We start from the raw sequence: 8,183 nt of genomic DNA, 5'->3' as shown, positions 1-8,183 counted from the left end.
TTTCCTTTTCTCCCTCCCTAAGGCTGTAAGCCCTGTTTGCAGTTTCCAAAATCTGTGCCATTGTCATGCCCATCAAATCCTCCTTTTTCTGCAGTTTCCTTTTAATATCAGGGGCCGCACGGCTGGTAAAGATACCCTTAATAATTGCCTCAGTAGCCTGATCATCAGGGTTTGAATTAGTAGTTTGCCTGATAGTATCCCGAATACGCTGCAGAAAAGCAACCGGACTCTCTTTTGGCTCCTGTACTAGCTCATACGGCTTAGCCCAATTGTTATGTCAGACAGCTGAGTGTTGGAGACCATGTAATAGGAGCTCCTTGTATACAGTGAGACAGGTGAGATCCGCCGGCACGTTGGGATTCCACTGGGGGTCTGCTGTAGGGACCTGAACTGCAGCAACAGGAACGTTTGCTGCGTTTGCCTCATGTCTAAGCTGTGCCTCCTCTCGTGCCTTAGACACAACCTGATTACGCTCCATCTCAGACAGCAGGGTCCGCATAAGGACATTACAGTCATCCCAGTCAGGCTTATGGCTAGCCAGACACCCTTCAAAGACCGAGATAAACTTGCTTGGATTCGTAGAGAATTCCCCTGCCTGTGCCTTAAAAGCTGCTAGGTCCACTGGGTTAAAAGGCACATGGGTATAAACCTGCATTGTAGTGGCTGGGCGATTGTCTGCTCCAGGACGGGCTATCCGAGTCTCAGTAATCAATGGATAGAATCCCACCAAGGGGGCAATTTCTGGGACCTGAAGCACCCTATCTTTATACGGTGGGGGTGTTGGAGCCGAAGGGGACACCGACTCTGCCATTACAACCGGGGGAGGGTTCTGAGGACTAACAATAGTTACTACCGAACCTGTCGGAGTCAAATTACACTTTTGCAAAAGATCTGACCTATCTCTTAACAACATAAACAACTGTACATACATATGTTCATTCCATTTACCCGTACGCTGACAAAACAAAAGCAATTGAAGGATCGTATTATAATTAAGTGATCCCTCCGGTGGCCACCTTTCCTGGTCCTCTAGCTGATATTGAGGCCAGTCTACTGTACAGAATCTTTTTAATTTACCTTTAATCAACGGATCCGATCCAAACACTTTCCAGTTCACCAGAATGCATTCTAAGGGCATACACCTTGCCCTGCCTGCAGTACTCTGTCCCTGCCCCATACTCTAGGGAGACACTGGGCGTCCCCAGGTCAAAACAGGTAAAGTCCCCACTGGACTGTTCCTACCTTATCCAAGGGTCCGGTTCTGCACCGTCGCCCGCAGCTGCTTCTCCACTAACCAAGTGCGTTGCACTGTTGTGCCCTCCGGGGTCGACCAAATCACGTCTCCGCCGAGGCCCCCGATGAAGTCACCGGTGAGCTCTGGGCGTCGGTCGTCGTCGTAATCTGTCGGCCGCCAGGAGGGATCCGGGCAAGGCTAAATTTCAGCCTCGAGCCCACCCAGGGACGCCAAGACTGTTGCCGGCACAGGGGCCCGAGGACAGCAACAGTGAGGTTCGTTGCCCGGAGTGCTTCACGCCAATAAACATACCGGGGTGGAGAAACAATCAAAGTTTATTTGAGATCTCAAAGTGGTGCAAGGAGACAGGCAAGTCTCAAATCGAGCACACCAGCAAAAACAGTTTCTCTCTTCTTTATACATTTTACAACTAAGCCCCCCCTCTCTATCACCTCCCCTCTACTCCCCCTCCCCTCTCTACCGAAGGCCTGTTTATACATTTAAGCAACTAAATCATTCTAGGGCTATAAATCTAGCTTGTTAGTAACTTCTCTCTAAACAGTTATTTGGTCCTGTTTACCCTTAGTTTATTACCCCTTCCCCAGCTAGAAACATGCAAACCTCATCATTATTGTTTGGTACCTGAAATGAGCAAGGTCGTAATTGCTAACTAGCTGTTTACACATTCCAATTCCTGTCCTTGGCTTTTGAGGTCGATTAGAGTTAAACATGGAAGGACAGAGTTTAAACATGGAAGAACTCTGGCTCAGGCAGGCATAGTAACCCCAACAACATGATCACATGTCACTGTAAGCCTTCATTACCCACTTGCCAGCACACACATATACAGGAAGACTTACAAGTAAAACAGAGCCATCTACAGCCAATTGTCCTGGTTAATGGGAGCCGTCAGGATTCCAAACCACCATTAATGGCCTGCACTTTTCATAATTACAATAGGCCCTCAGAGTTATATTTTATATTTCTAGTTTCAGATACAAGAGTGATACATTTATACAAATAGGATGACCACACTCAGTAGATTATAAGCTTTGTAATGATATCTTACAAGAGATCTTTTGCATGAAGCATATTTTAGTTCCATTATGTTCACACTCATCAGCATACTTTCATAAAATCATATAGAGTGCAACGTCACACATACCATACCCTCCTTACTTCTGCGCTGCTACTGGCAGTGGTGCTGCCTTCAGACCTGGGCTCTGGCCCACAGCCGCCACTCTCCAGCTGCCCAGCAATGCCACCGTCAGCAGCAGTATAGAAGTACGGGTGGAAATACCATGACCCCCCTACAATAACCTTGCAACCTTCCCCCCTTCCCCCCACAACCCTCTTTTGGGTCAGGACCCCTACAATTACAACATCATGAAATTTCAGATTTAAATATGTAAAATGAAATTTACAGTTTTTAAAATCCTATGACCGTGAAATTGACCAAAATGAACCCTGATTTTGGTAGGGCCCTACCTATGATGATCATTAGTGTAAACTCCCTGGACCAATTTTTCCTTTTGATCATGGCAGTTCAATCCATTACATTGTTGGGGTTACATTGTTAAGGTTGAGAAGAGAGTTGTGCCCTCTTTGCAAATACAATGGTGTCCTCTGTGCTCAGTTTCAGATCATTCTGCCTGCATTAGGCCCCTCCTATTGTAAAACTCCGTTTCCCACAGTCTCTGGAACCTAAATCCTTCTTTGCTGGACCAGTTATTTTGTTGGGCATCGAGCACTCATCGCCACGGCGTCTCCTGCTGGTTGCTTCGGGAATTAGCTCTTTCAGCCCCAGAGCGCCTCCAGGTGGCCGGTGTCTCTCCTGCCTCAGGTCCCATGTCCCTCCTGGACCCTGGTGCCCTTTACCCTGGGGTCCTGCCCCACAGCAGTCCCCCCGCTCCAGGTCTCCCCTCCCAGGAGAACCCCCAACCCACCTTGCCTCAGGGGCTACTGCCAGTCATCATCTAGCCCCCTTTCTCTGGGGCAGACTGCAGTCTGTAATGGCCACTCATCACTGGAAAGGGGGTTGGACCAGCTGCCTCGGCCTATCCCCGGGCTACACCTCTGCAGCACCAGTACCTTCTTAGGCCTTATACAAGGCCTCAGCCTGGGGAGTTGCCAGGCTGGAGCTCCCCAGCTCCTCTTGCCCTTCCCCAGCACTGCTCTTCTTCTTCTGCTGCTGCTGCTGCTGCTGCTGCTGCTGGTGGTGGTGGTGGTGGTGGTGGTGGTGGTACCCTGTGCTCCCAGGCAGGTAGGTCCTGCCCACTCCAAAGCTGGAGTGAGACTGACCCAGCTCCTCTCTTAGCCCTTATATCAGGGCCAGCTGTGGCCTGATTGGGTGTGGCCACAGCTGTGGTTGCCTCCCCAAGCAGCCCACCCCAGCTGCCTTTAACTTTTTCCCCTAGGAGCGGGGTAACTGCCCCTCTACAGCCATTAACATTTCTGCTCTCTCTCATCCTGGGCCTGGCAACATTATGGTGACAAAGGGATTGAGCGAAAGCATTTGATTCACTTTTTTTTCCCTCTGAAATTTTCTTTTTCAAAAGACTGGCTTCATGGTAATTGACACCGCAGTGTATTTCACAAGCATTTAAATCACTTGGTGTGGGAAAAAGAGAAGTAACTAAGTAGAGACAAGGTGGGTGGGGTAATATGTTTTATTGGACCAACTTCTGTTGGTGAAAGAGATAACCTTTGAGCTTACACAAAGGAAAAGGTATATGGTGTCAGTTGGCATGCATGTGTGTATGTTTTCTCTCGGTCCCAGCTCTGAGCAGAAAGCTGGTTCAGCAGACCTCGATAGTACTACCCAGAAAGACTACAGCCTCGGTGGCGAAGGCACTTATCTAGGTTTATTGCTGACGAAGCATGGTCTTACTACCCTGGCTCTGTGGTTACAGGTACACTAACATGCATGCATGTGACAATGGACTCAGCTCAGTCAGCAGCCGGACTTTCTGCTGCCCCCTAAGCTGGATGAAGGTGACCCTCCTATGATTTCTCTTTTATCCATTGATACAAACAAGTTACGTATAACACTCCTGACATGTTTAGTTACTATCCCTACACCTTCTACCTGATGGTTCGAACAAATATCTCCATTCATCATCCTGTCCTCCTATCCTTGTCTTACTCAGGGTCGGTGTGATACTGTACCATCTCCCAGAATTGTGTTTATGCCAGAACTCTATGTTGGGGTGTAACTGTACTGACCTTCTGGCCATAGGCGCAACTCTGTGGGTGCTCTGGGGCTGGAGTACCCACTGGGAAAAAACGGTGGGTGCTGCACACCCACCGGCAGCCCCCTATCAGCTCTCCCCATCCCCCCAGCATCTCCTGCCCGCCGGTGGGCCCCACCGATCAGCACCTCCCCCTCCCTCCCCACCCCTCCCGCCCGCCCGCCACGATAAGCTGTTTCGCTGTCTGCAGGAGGCTCTGGGGGAGGAAGAGGGAGGAGCAAGGATGTAGTACACTTGGAGGAGGGGTCGGAAAGGGGCGGGGTATGTGTGGCGTTGGGGGGAAGGGGTGGAGTGGGGGCGGGGCCTGGGGTAGAGCTGGGGGTCGAATACCCCCGGCACACTGGCAAGTTGGCACCCGTGCTTCTGGCATTTGTTTACATGAATACCTAGCAATGCCAGCCATACTTTTGCCAAGTTCATGTACCGGACAGTTAACTTGTAAGCAAGCTTCTGCTTTATGACAGGGCCTGACTTTTGCTCATTGCATGGCTTTTGCTGACTTTGGTTCAGGCCTCAGGCCTTGCACCAGGCCCAGCGCTCTAGACTTTCTCTCTCTACTAGAGTACTCAGGGAGTAAATAAATAACCAAGTAAGTAGATAACTCAGCAGAACAATGTGCCTTCTGTAATACATGTTATGAAATAGTGTAGAAACTCTGGTGTGAATTCTTGACTAATGTCTTACTGAGGATATCCTGCCTCCTGGAAATTTCTTATTTTGCAATACATGGATCCTTGTTGGATGCAGATTCTATAATAAAAGAAGCTGACCCCATTAGCTTCAAAAGAAAACATTTTGCAATCATGTTGGATAAGGAAATGTCCTTGGCAAAACCCTTATATGATTTTTAGTCAATATGACTTAGGAATAATGTTTTCTCGCTGTTTTTTTGGCCTTGGGTCAAAAATACATATTTTTGGGGGGCGTATTTCACAAGCTTTAGACAAGCTTTGTTAAATCCACAATATACAGTGTACTGGACAAAACACATTGGACGGTTGAATTTATGTTTCTGGGGCTTATCTCTTCTGCAGGCAAAAGAGCACAGCCTCTTTTACATTAGGCTTGCAAAATGTTAAGTACAATGCAATGTACTCTCACACTGAACTATTCTGTCAGGTTAGCACAATTAAATATTACATCCTGGTTTGGGGTATTTATTTAAAAAAAAGTCACGTCATAAACCTGAGCTGCAGCTGGACTGTGAACACTTCACAAACAATTTGGAAATCTCAGATCAACTAGATTACATGTGTCATTTGACATTGTCTAGCAGGTAGAGCCGAGGTTTAGAAATTATGGGACCTACATTCTCAGGGCTTAGAATTCTCACACACTATTTCCTGGAGCCTCGGGGCTTCTGCCTCGTGGGGCTTGCTGGGGTTAGGGGCTTCTGCCTCACGGGACATGCCGGGGTTTGGGGCTTCTGCCCCATGGGTTTGAAAATATTTATAGGAGCTCTTCTCTGGAGGGCTCTAGCTGCTCTTCATTCTGCCATTAGCCTGCTATATGTCCTTGGGCTAGAGCTGATGGAAGTTTTCTGACTAAACTTGGTCCTGGTGTTCCAGGCTGGGCAACCCAACAGCAGACAGTCTGGCAGCCAGGGGAGCCTTGGCTGGAGCCGAGTCTCTAGGAGCTGTTAGGATTGCCACTCCACAGTAGGCAGCTTCCCAGCCCCCAGAGCCCTGGCTGGAGCTGGGACTCTCAGGGCTGGCTAGGGTCCTTGCTCTGCTGCAGCAGGGACCAAGTCAGCACCAGAGCTGGGGCTCTGAAGCTTCTAGGCTCCCAGATCTATCAGGCTCCCTGCTGCGGAGTAGGAAGCCTAGAAACCATGAGAATCCTGGTTACATCAACCATTACAGGGCTTCCTGAAAGCCCTGGGAGCCCCAGATCTAGCTGGGCTTGGTTCTCAGCTCTGCAGCAGGAAGCCTGGAAGACATGAAAACCCTGAGAGCCATGAGAACCCCGGGCATGTGGGAAAAGCCCGCATAGGGAAATGGAGACCCCACGAGGAGTTTCCCTCCTTGCGAGGCAACCAGCCCTAGCTTCCCAGGGCAACAAACAGATAGAATCTTTGCAATATCCATGGATGTCATAGAATCATAGGACTGGAAGGGAACTCGAGAGGTCATCTAGTCCAGTCCCCTGCACTCAAGGCAGGACTAAGTATTATCTAGACCATCCCTGACGGGTGTTTGTCCAACCTGCTCTTAAAAATTCCCATGATGGAGATTCCACAACCTCCCCATCTCAAAAAAGATATATTGGAATTGGAAAAGGTTCAGAAAAGGGCAACAAAAATTATTAGGGGTATGGAACGGCTTCTGTATGAGGAGAGATTAATAAGACTGGGCATGAGACTCATCAAGCCTTCGGATTGCTATCCCTTCCTGCTTCTCCTCGTGGGCACCAATGATACTGCCAAGAATGACCTTGAGTGGATAACTGTGACTACGTGGCTCTGGGAAGAAGATAAAGGAGTTTGAGGAACAGTCAGCATGGATTCACCAAGGACAAGTCATGCCTGATTAACCTAACTGCCTTCTATGATGAGATAACTGGCTCTGTGGATGATGGGAAAGCAGTGGACGTGTTATTCCTTGACTTTAACAAAGCTTTTGATATGGTCTCCCACACTATTCTTGCTAGCAAGTTAAAGTAGTATGGGCTGGATGAATGGACTATAAGGTGGATAGAAAGCTGGCTAGATTGTCAGGCTCAACAGGTAGTGATCAATGGCTTGATGTCTAGTTGGCAGCCGGTATCAAGCGGAGTACCCCAAAGGCCGGTTTTGTTCAATATCTTCATTAATGATCTGGAAGATGGTGTGGACTGCACCCTCAGCAAGTTTGCAGATGACACCAAACTGGGAGGAGTGGTAGATACTCTGGAGGGTAGGGATAGGATACAGAGGGACCTAGACAAATTAGAGGATTGGGCCAAAAGAAACCTGATGAGGTTCAACAAGGACAAGTGCAGAGTCCTGCACTTAGGACGGAAGAATCCCATGCACTGCTACAGACTAGGGACCGAGTGGCTAGGCAGCAGGTCTTCAGAAAAGGATCTAGGGGTTACAGTGGACGAGAAGCTGGATATGAGTCAACAGTGTACCCTTGTTGCCAACAGAATTTTGGGCTATATAAGTAGGAGCATTTCCAGCAGATCGAGGGACATGATCATTCCCCTCTATTTGGCATTGGTGAGGCCTCATCTGGAGTACTGTGTCCAGTTTTGGGCCCCACATTACAAGAAGGATGTGGAAAAATTGGAAAGAGTACAGCGGAGGGCAACGAAAATGATTAAGGGGCTGGAGCACATGACTTATGAGGAGAGGCTGAGGGAACTGGGATTGTTTAGTCTGTGGAAGAGAAGAATGAGGGGGGATTTGATAGCTGTTTTCAACTACCTGAAAGGGTATTCCAAAGAAGATGGATCTACACTGTTCTCAGTGGTACCTGATGACAGAACAAGGAATAATGGTCTCAAGTTGCAGTGGGGGAGGTTTAGGTTGGATATTAGGAAAAACTTTTTCACTAGGCGGGTGGTGAAGCACTGGAATGGGTTACCTAGGGAAGTGGTGGAATCTCCTTCCTTAGAGGTTTTTAAAGTCAGGCTTGACAAAGCCCTGGCTGGGATGATTTAGTTGGGGATTGGTCCTGCTTTGAGCAGGGGGTTGCACTAGATGACCTCCTGAGGTC

Source organism: Chrysemys picta, chromosome 1, assembly GCF_011386835.1.
Source record: "Chrysemys picta bellii isolate R12L10 chromosome 1, ASM1138683v2, whole genome shotgun sequence".
Taxonomy (NCBI): domain Eukaryota; kingdom Metazoa; phylum Chordata; order Testudines; family Emydidae; genus Chrysemys; species Chrysemys picta.
Note: the sequence above shows the minus strand (reverse complement) of the source record.